The sequence below is a fragment of the Sinohyriopsis cumingii genome, chromosome 10 (assembly GCF_028554795.1).
Source record: "Sinohyriopsis cumingii isolate HCF-2022 chromosome 10, ASM2855479v2, whole genome shotgun sequence".
In the NCBI taxonomy this organism is placed as follows: Eukaryota; Metazoa; Mollusca; class Bivalvia; order Unionida; family Unionidae; genus Sinohyriopsis; species Sinohyriopsis cumingii.
In genome coordinates this window covers 86,425,258-86,434,108 of record NC_142970.1, presented here as the reverse complement: position 1 = coordinate 86,434,108, position 8,851 = coordinate 86,425,258, and positions in this window count along the sequence as shown.

The window sequence follows — 8,851 nt, the reverse complement described above, 5'->3', positions numbered from 1 at the left end:
CGCGTCGTTGAGAAATTACGTGACAATTACATAACAATGACGTGAAAATCATAGCACAATCTTGGAATCATCGAAAACAATGGAATCTTCGGAAATTATAGCGCGTCGAAGTATTTTCAGTGTTTTATCGTCGTCGATGAAAAACCTGGTTTTCGTTAAATCGTTGGTTTTCTTCGCAACTCCATGATTGCTGTTGCCGTCATATTTTCGCCGTAATTTCCACGTAATTTCCACATGATTTTTCCATGATTTTTCTAACGTGATTAATCGACGTCGATAATTTTCATTGTTGTTCTTGCAGCTATAATTTTTGTCATTGTTTTTCCGTTGGCGTAATTTTTCGTCATAATTTTTATCATGATTTTTATAATGCCTGCCCGAGCGACATATCTATCACCGAAGCAAGAGCTTGAAATATTTCAATTACGTGGCCAATGCAAGGTCATGGACATTTGCAGGCGTTATCATATCGGAACACGGCGATGCTATGAAATATGGGCGCGTGATAACAGCGTTGTTGAATTTCCTGCTGCGCTGAAAGGAATCACCGGAGGCGGGAACGAACGAGCCAACAAAGCCAAAGATGCCATTAATTCGTTGGATGAATTAATATCCCAACAACAGTCAAAACTCACCGCGATGAACTTGCATAAGGTCACGTTGGAGAACAACATTGCTGCGCGAGAAATCAAAATAAGAGATCTTGAACAACTTAACATCGACCGAGAACAAGTTTCGCGTGAATTAACTGCGGCCAAGAGCGCCGTTGAAGAACTTGCTGCGTTACAACAACGGGTTCGTGACAGTGAATCAACCGCTGATGAACTAAATGCGCGGATGACTGCGTTGACCGCGAAGATAACGCAACAACAAGAGGATTTCATCGATAGCACAGCTCAACTTGATCGGTTAACACAAATATCACATGAGAAACGCGACGAGATTAATGTTATCCGCGGCGATATTGATCGAAGCAATGATGAAATTGCGAATCTTCTTCAGCAGAAAACGGCGAATCAAAGTCGTATCGGTAAACTGCGGATATTTATTGAAAAGCAAGTAACGAAAATCAACGACGGAGAAAAAATAATCGCAGAAAATCAGAAACTTATTGATGACCTTCATCGGAAACAGCGAACACAACAACAGGCGCTAAAAAAAGAATCAATCGAGGACATTCTGACGAGGACGTTACTGGGTCAGAACCAGGCTGTGGCGAATTAACGCGTCATAACAGTGTCAGTTTGTAAATATAATGTGGGGGAAAAGTACCAAAATTCATTATTTTTATAGAATTTGGTACTTTCCCCATTGGTTATTTTGGTGTTCTGAGGCTTCTATATCGGCCTGTGACGTCATCAAACAGGCGTTATTTTACCAAATTACGATAATGACCCAGCGCTGTTGTGTTAATTCCGTCTCGGGTAAATCTCTTGTCGTCGAAGTTATTTAGTCCAACTTTTGTAATTTCGTCGGTGACAACTTCATGACGATATGATCTAAAACCTCGCGTCGTTACAGTTTGTAATGCAGCGCCAGGAGTTCTCGCCAGCGCGTCCAAGTAATCATCGAAAGTTAGTTTGGTTTTGACATAGAAGTTATTTACTCCATTTGCTTTCTTCACAACGGCATCGTCTTCCGTGACAAGCGCATACATTTTTGACCTGAGTCAGCAGAATTCGCGAATCGGTCTAAACGCGAGCTCATCTTTGAATTTACCAATTACTTTCTTATTTGTTGCGTCATGAAATTTCCCCATGGCGCCGTTAACACTCACGTCTGACAAATCAAACAACTCGCGATGGTCGAATATTTCTTGATAAAGATCGTCACAAACAACCTCATACACGAGTGAATCAGTGTCCGTGATTAACAACGTTGATGCTGGAAATTGCTTCTTGAAAAATCCATAGTGAAAATCATACATAATTGTTTTTGACAAATCCAAAATCGCAGCGCCAACATAAATCGGTTTATTCAGATTTACTGTCCGCTGTTTTCTTGTGATCAGCGTCAGTCCATCAGAGATTATCTTTGAGTGTTGAAAACCATTGTCACGGACTAGTTTATTGCGCCTGACAACGTTATTTACTATCTCGACGTTGACTCGTTTGTGCACGTTTTCCATGGTCTTCCCGAATACAGAATTGTTCATCAGTTTGAAAAAGTCTTTTTCGAAGTCTGTCTTCGCGGAGGTTCTTAGCGCGGTATTCGCGTCAATATAAGATTTCAGCCAACAACGCTGATTAAACTGCAGCACACGATGGACTTTCTTCAAGATCAATCCTGCATCGAGAGCTTGTTTCAACAACGCCCAATGAGAAATGTAATTTTGTTTGTCTAGTAAACTCGGGACTAGTTTGTTATACGGGCAACCTCCATTCGTTCGCAACGCCAATTGTTCCCGTGACAACATATCATCACGGATTACAAGATGTTCTGGCAGAAATTTGATAACAATTATAAGAATCATGCAACTGTGCAGGATATTCAACGTCAGCCTCGACAAAATAGCCAATTTCTGGATCTTCTTTCGTCGCGGCAGTAAATTCTTCCGGGGAGATCCACTTAAACCCGCCATACGGTAACGGTGCCGACATATCAGCGCCATAAAGATTGTTCGCATCTAAGTAACAAATATATTTGTTGTCGTTGGCGGAATCAAAGTCGTGCAGGTATTTGTTGTTGGCGCAAGAATATTTCTTTGTTATCACGGAAATTCCTCCGCGGGTTCCTTTCTCGATGAACAAGTACATGTCAGGATCTGTGAGCAGCTCAAGTTTGACCTGCGAGTGTTTCAACGCCGCGTCCCAAGAAAGTCCAGGCGCAGAGAAATAATGCGCGGGATCAAGTTTGTATTGCATCATTGATGTTACCCTGAATTCCTCGAAAACGTCTGTCAACAACAGCACGTCCAACTGCAGATAAGCGTCGTGATAATCGCCGAAGTTCTCACAGTGAAAATTGTCCCACGCGGTAAGTGCTTGCTGATACTGCTCGTCGGTGATATCACTGCGTAACAGCGAGGAATAAAATGCTCGTCGTGGCGGAAGTGAACGCTCGTGAAAGATCCACGGCCCAGTGAAATGCTCATAAGGGAATATTCCTTTGAAGATCTTTTCATCGCAGAATTGCTCAGGAAAATACTTCTTAGTGTATCGCAAATTACTACAGTTTCGCGCCAGATTATCCAACAAAGAATTCATGAACTGTATACTGTCGATGAATCTCAACTTGCCAACAGTCAGCGATAACAATTTCTCAGAATTGTTTGGAATACAACTAATCTTGATGTTGTTGTCGTTGCAGTATTTGACTATCTCAACATGACCAAGCGCGCGAAGAATGAAATGTCCATCATAACCTCGCAGATTATGAAATACAACTGGAATGAACTTTTGAAATTGCCTACAACGCTCATGAACAGCTCCGATATATTTGTCCGCGAAAACATCAACAAGAGGAACTTTCTCTGATGCCGCCAATGGTTTTCTGCGGCAATAACACGTATTTGCAGATTTGTATGATCCAAATTCGCGATACTTCTCGCCGACGTCAAGAATTTTTTTGTATTCGCGCTTGTTCCGTAAACAGATATTTCAACATGTGAACTTCTGGCGGCAAATCATCTTCGTGATTGACTCGATAAACAGGAGATAATTCTGAGTATTTGTCGTCGACGGAAACTGTATTCAGACAATAACTCGCAGGAATATGCTGTTGAACGCGTTTAGTATATCTCGACCTGCGGTTGGAATTCAACGGGACAATAAACGACTCAAAGTCGCCATAGATGATAAATGGCATTTTGATCTCGCGCTGTTGCTTTCGGAAACACAGAATATTGTTGTTGACTGGCGGAGTAATCATTGCGGCTTGTTCATGACAGTATTTGTTATGTTCGCCAAGTTTTTGTTGACTGGCATGTCCTGTCAAGCAACTATAACAGAAATACATCTTCCCGTGATGCGATGTCACTGATGACCTTGCAAATCTACTAAAATCTTTGATCCAGCAATAGTGATTGTTCCACATCAGCAGATTAATCGCTGAGTCATCAATGACATGTTTTGCTGCGGCGGAAATATGCATCGGAAACGGTTTCAACGACTCATCAAACGAGTACACATTTATCCCACTAGGAAATAAATGCCGATTTTGTTCCTCAATTTGCAGGATTTGTTCTGCAGGTGTTGGAAATTCAATGCCTGTCAGCGCAAGCACGTGTTGATGTTGCACATATTTGTTGACACGATCGGCATTTTTCGCCGCGGGAAATAACACCGACAACAACGCCCACATCACACATTTCTGGTCGTTGTTCCTCACATTCACGCAGGCTCGTTTTGCAATTACGGCATCTGGCAACGGAGAATAACTTCCAGCGCGGGACATACTAAACGCAGACGTGGTAACGTTGATGCTGTTAATTCCTGAGATGGCCCAACCGGATTTCTCAGACTCGTGTTCTTCAACTCTGTTTCTGATCTCATGGTGCAACACGTCAGCGACGTGATCAAGATCTGTCGTCGAGTAAACAGTTTGACTCTTCGCGTTAAGAAGCCGTTGTTGTCGTTTTGTTTTATCTTTCACTGCCTGCATTTCAACATCGTAAGCGACACTAACTTTCAGCGTCGGGTGCTTCTTTAACACTGGCGGTAGAACAACGTTGATGATCTTTCGAAGATCTCGCGTGTCAAATCTGTTATATTTCGCCGAATCAGGAATAAACTTAAAATAATTGTCAAGACCGTCAAATGATTGTTCGACACGGAATTTATCAAGTCGATGCTGCTCTTGATGTTTAAATTCGGCCACAACACGGCGGTATTTTTGTTTATGTTTGCTGAGATATTCTATCTTGGCCAGCATTTCTGCAAGTTGAGCATTTGATTTTGGCCACTCGGGGATGCTGCCAGGAATAAGTTTTTTAAGTTCCTCAACGGCATCGCGGCGACGATTCATTGCTGCCTTGATTCCACTTGACATTCTATATTATATGTTATACTATTATTCAAATGGAATTTATCATTTTTCAAATATCTATTTTTTCCATCAGATCGAATAAATAATAGTGCTATCGACGACAGGACAGCATCGCCAATATAAAAGTTTTCAATCTAAGGCCGTCAGATCCAGAATTGCATTTACCAAAGCAACATTTGCCTCGGCAGTATAGTGAATAATTATTATACCATATTTCTTATTAAATATATATAACAGTTATTATAAAGAGGATGCCTACAAACAAATGTAAATGGCTATTTACGGGTTCGACAGTGTTATGTGAAAAACCATGTGTCAATGAATATTGTGCGATTCACGCATATGCGATGAGAACAGGAGCTAACGCCGGCGCAAGACCATGCCTGAAATGCGGGATCGGAGTGCGAGGAAAAATACCAATTTGTAAAGACTGTGGTCGTCATGCTTACCGGGCAATGCTTACTTATTACAGCAACAGAAAATTGAGATCGCTTGACTGGAATTCAAAAACACCGACCGTGGAAGAGTTCCTCGCGCGTTATCGGCCGAAAAAAAACCCCACAACAACAAGTTGAAATTGTTGCTCAATAATTATTTCTCGCGTTATTTTTCTTCATTTTTTTAGCCCGCATCAACTAAGACTATATCATGATACTTCGAACCTTCTAATGGAAATTGGCCAAACTTATGAGCATCAAAAGATTCTTTATCGCGGTAATATGCACAAATACAGCCCTGCTGATGTTTATCAATGATAAAATCGCGATTAAAGACTAAATAAGATTTATTTTGAGCAGGAAACCCTGCTAATTTCTCAAATAAAAAACTGACAACAAATGATCTATCTTTTTTTAACGCTGTCGCTTCCTCGTTATCAACTTTAAGGAAACAAACATACCAGTAACCGTCATTACAACAAATTGCCATCTTGGCATTAGGACAAACAATATAATCATCAGCAAATGGTAACGTTGGATAATTTTTGGTTCTGACATAATATTTGTTATATCTGTTATCTTATATCTAATACAACATAGGCGACCCACGCGCGATGACACAAAAAAATCGCGACCCGCGGCGACAAACAAGGCCGCCAAATGACAAAAACGCGCCTGTTTGATGACGTCATCGGCCGACATAGAAGCCTCAGAACACCAAAATAAGGCCTCTATCAAAGTGGCGAAAGTCGTAAAAACATATAATAATATGCATTTCTGCGACTTTCGCCACTTTACTGTTTACTTGATAAACATTACTACGTCGACTTACTCTTGCTCAAACCTCTCAAACCATCTGTTGAACCGCCATATGAAAAACTTTAGCCACGCAGTCTCTTCATCTACTGCAATAATATCTTTGATACTATATTGTGAATCATCACCGAGGATCATTTCTCGCCACATTTGCAAGTCAAAACAATCTGGCTTCGGTCGTTGTAGATAGCGTATTATGTACTTTCCTCTGCTAGCGTGATTTCTATTTTTGGCTGTTGCTTCTCCTCCGTAGCGCGAGTATATTTGCTTTAGTCCGCCTCTGATGGAATTTACTGTTAATTTTTCTTTTTCGTCTGCGCGAATTATTCTTTTCTCTATCAGCGTTTTGTATTTCTCCGGTGATTTCAAAATTATATTTGCGGCCGCGTTAAGGTCGACCTCGACTTGGTAATCGTAACTCGAATACGGCGGAAGATTACACTGTTGTATTACCTCGTCGATGTGCTTCCCTATTTTCTTGTGATGTAAAATATCGCCGTAGCACGTTTTGACGTCATATAAATTTTCGTTTTTTGTGTATGCGACAAGTTTCAACAACGAGTCATTTCTGTCGAAGTTTATATTCTTGTTTGCGCTTGCAATCTCGTCTGGTTTATCCTTGCTGAAATCCCGCTGATAATTTGCGCAGGTGTAGTTGAACTTCTTCCGATATGGATCAACTTCATTTTTGTCGTATTTGTGGTATTTGATTGTCTCCGGCGTCGGTTCAGTGTTCATCAACAACTCAACGACGTCGACTTCACCATCATCTTCTCTTGCCCGTTCAAGATTTTTTACAATCTCCTCGACGTCATCGTCATCGTTGTCGTGCTTCGGTTTCAACGAATCTAACATTCTCTCGCTGACGCTTTTCAACAACCATGGGTCGACTTTGCTATCGTCTTGCATCAAATCGTTAATAAACTTATTTTTTTTTTCTTCTTGTTTTTCCTTCCATGTCTGATAATTATCAGGAACAGGTCCAACATACTTATATCCTGATCTTTCGAGAAGCGTAAATACGCGCTGATTAAAATATTTTTCTGAATTATTTTGTTCTACTCTGGTCATGATAAAAGCCTGTCCATAAGCGCTATTTATGTCTGACGCGCTAGGTAGACTTAATCCTTTCTTCTTGTCCTCAGCGCTCAGTTCTTTATCATTGCACAATATCCTCGCGACCATATCATCGTATGTTAGCAAGTGTGTATTGCCCCTACCATAGTAACTGATTCTCTCCGATGAGTAATAAATTGCGTCGATATTTCTGAATCTGTGCAACGACTGAATAAGTGCTTCGACTGATCCAATCATTCCCGAGAAAACATAAAATCTCTTAAATCTCTCGTCGGCGATACTAACTCCTGCTTCTAGTGTGCTGTTGAAAATTACTATTTGTGTGTTGTCAAACGTATTAGGATCTGACAAGTCTTTCTTCTTTTGTTTTACATCAGTTTCCGCGTGATAATATTTCGCTGAAAACTCTCTTCGTTGTGCTTCCCTTGCTAGTCTTTCTACTTCTTTCTTCGAGTGAGCAAAAACTGCAATCTTTTTATCTGGGTTTTCAGCAGCATATTTCCAAAGAGAGGCCTCGTTATCGCGATGTGAATTCATTTCTGTGATAGTTTTTCCCGTATCAAGTTTGTAATCGTTAACGATAAAAGTTAGTTCGATTCCCATCAACTTTAATATTTTTACATCATTATCATCGGCATATGCTTCCAAAGCAATTCTGCGTCCCGATAACAACATGATCTTAGTTAGTTGATCCCATAGTGATTTGCTTTCTCGCGGCCCTTTATTGAAAATCTGTCGCATCACCCCATGAAACTCGTCCAAGATAATAACATCTGGCGCCCCAGTAATTCTACCAATAGAATCAATTTGAGTAACTACTCGTTGTTTCTTTTCTCCACCGAAATCAATCTCCGACATATCAGAATATAATTTACAATTATTTTGTGCTGCGACTCTCATCGACAAGGTTTTCCTGTAACTGATATACAACACTGATTCATTATCTGTTATTGTTCTCCAGACAGCTTCTGATTTCCCCATGCCGCAACAACATCCATCAATGTAATCATCATAAATTTCTCTACATCCTTTTCCATTTTCATGCACTGGTGGTTCTGTGTATTGCACATCAGGAGTTCTCGAAGGAAATTCGCCAGGAAATCTGCGTTGATTAAATTTCATCAGATATTTTATGTATTTCGGATCTCTTTCCGACGTTGGTAGCGCTGATACAATTTTATTTATTTGCCGATCTTTTCCTGTTTGAAAATACTTTTCTATTCGCGTTGATAGTTCAGATTTTCTTACTCTGATATATTTTCCGGTTCTTAGATTTCTTACGCATTTCACCACGTAATTGTCGTTGTAAACAAATATCAGACAATTGTCACATTTATCCGCGATATGTTTTCCATCAAGTCCGTGTCGTGGTTGGCAAATCTTACAAAAATGTCCTGGTCGTTTTGAGTATATTAATCCTTCTCCACTTGTTCCAACCATGCCAGTTATTTGCCCTCGCTCACCAGTCAACGCCGTAGATATCATTTCAATGTCGTCCTCATTGATTTCGCCCACGTCAACAACTCGTTCAGCGC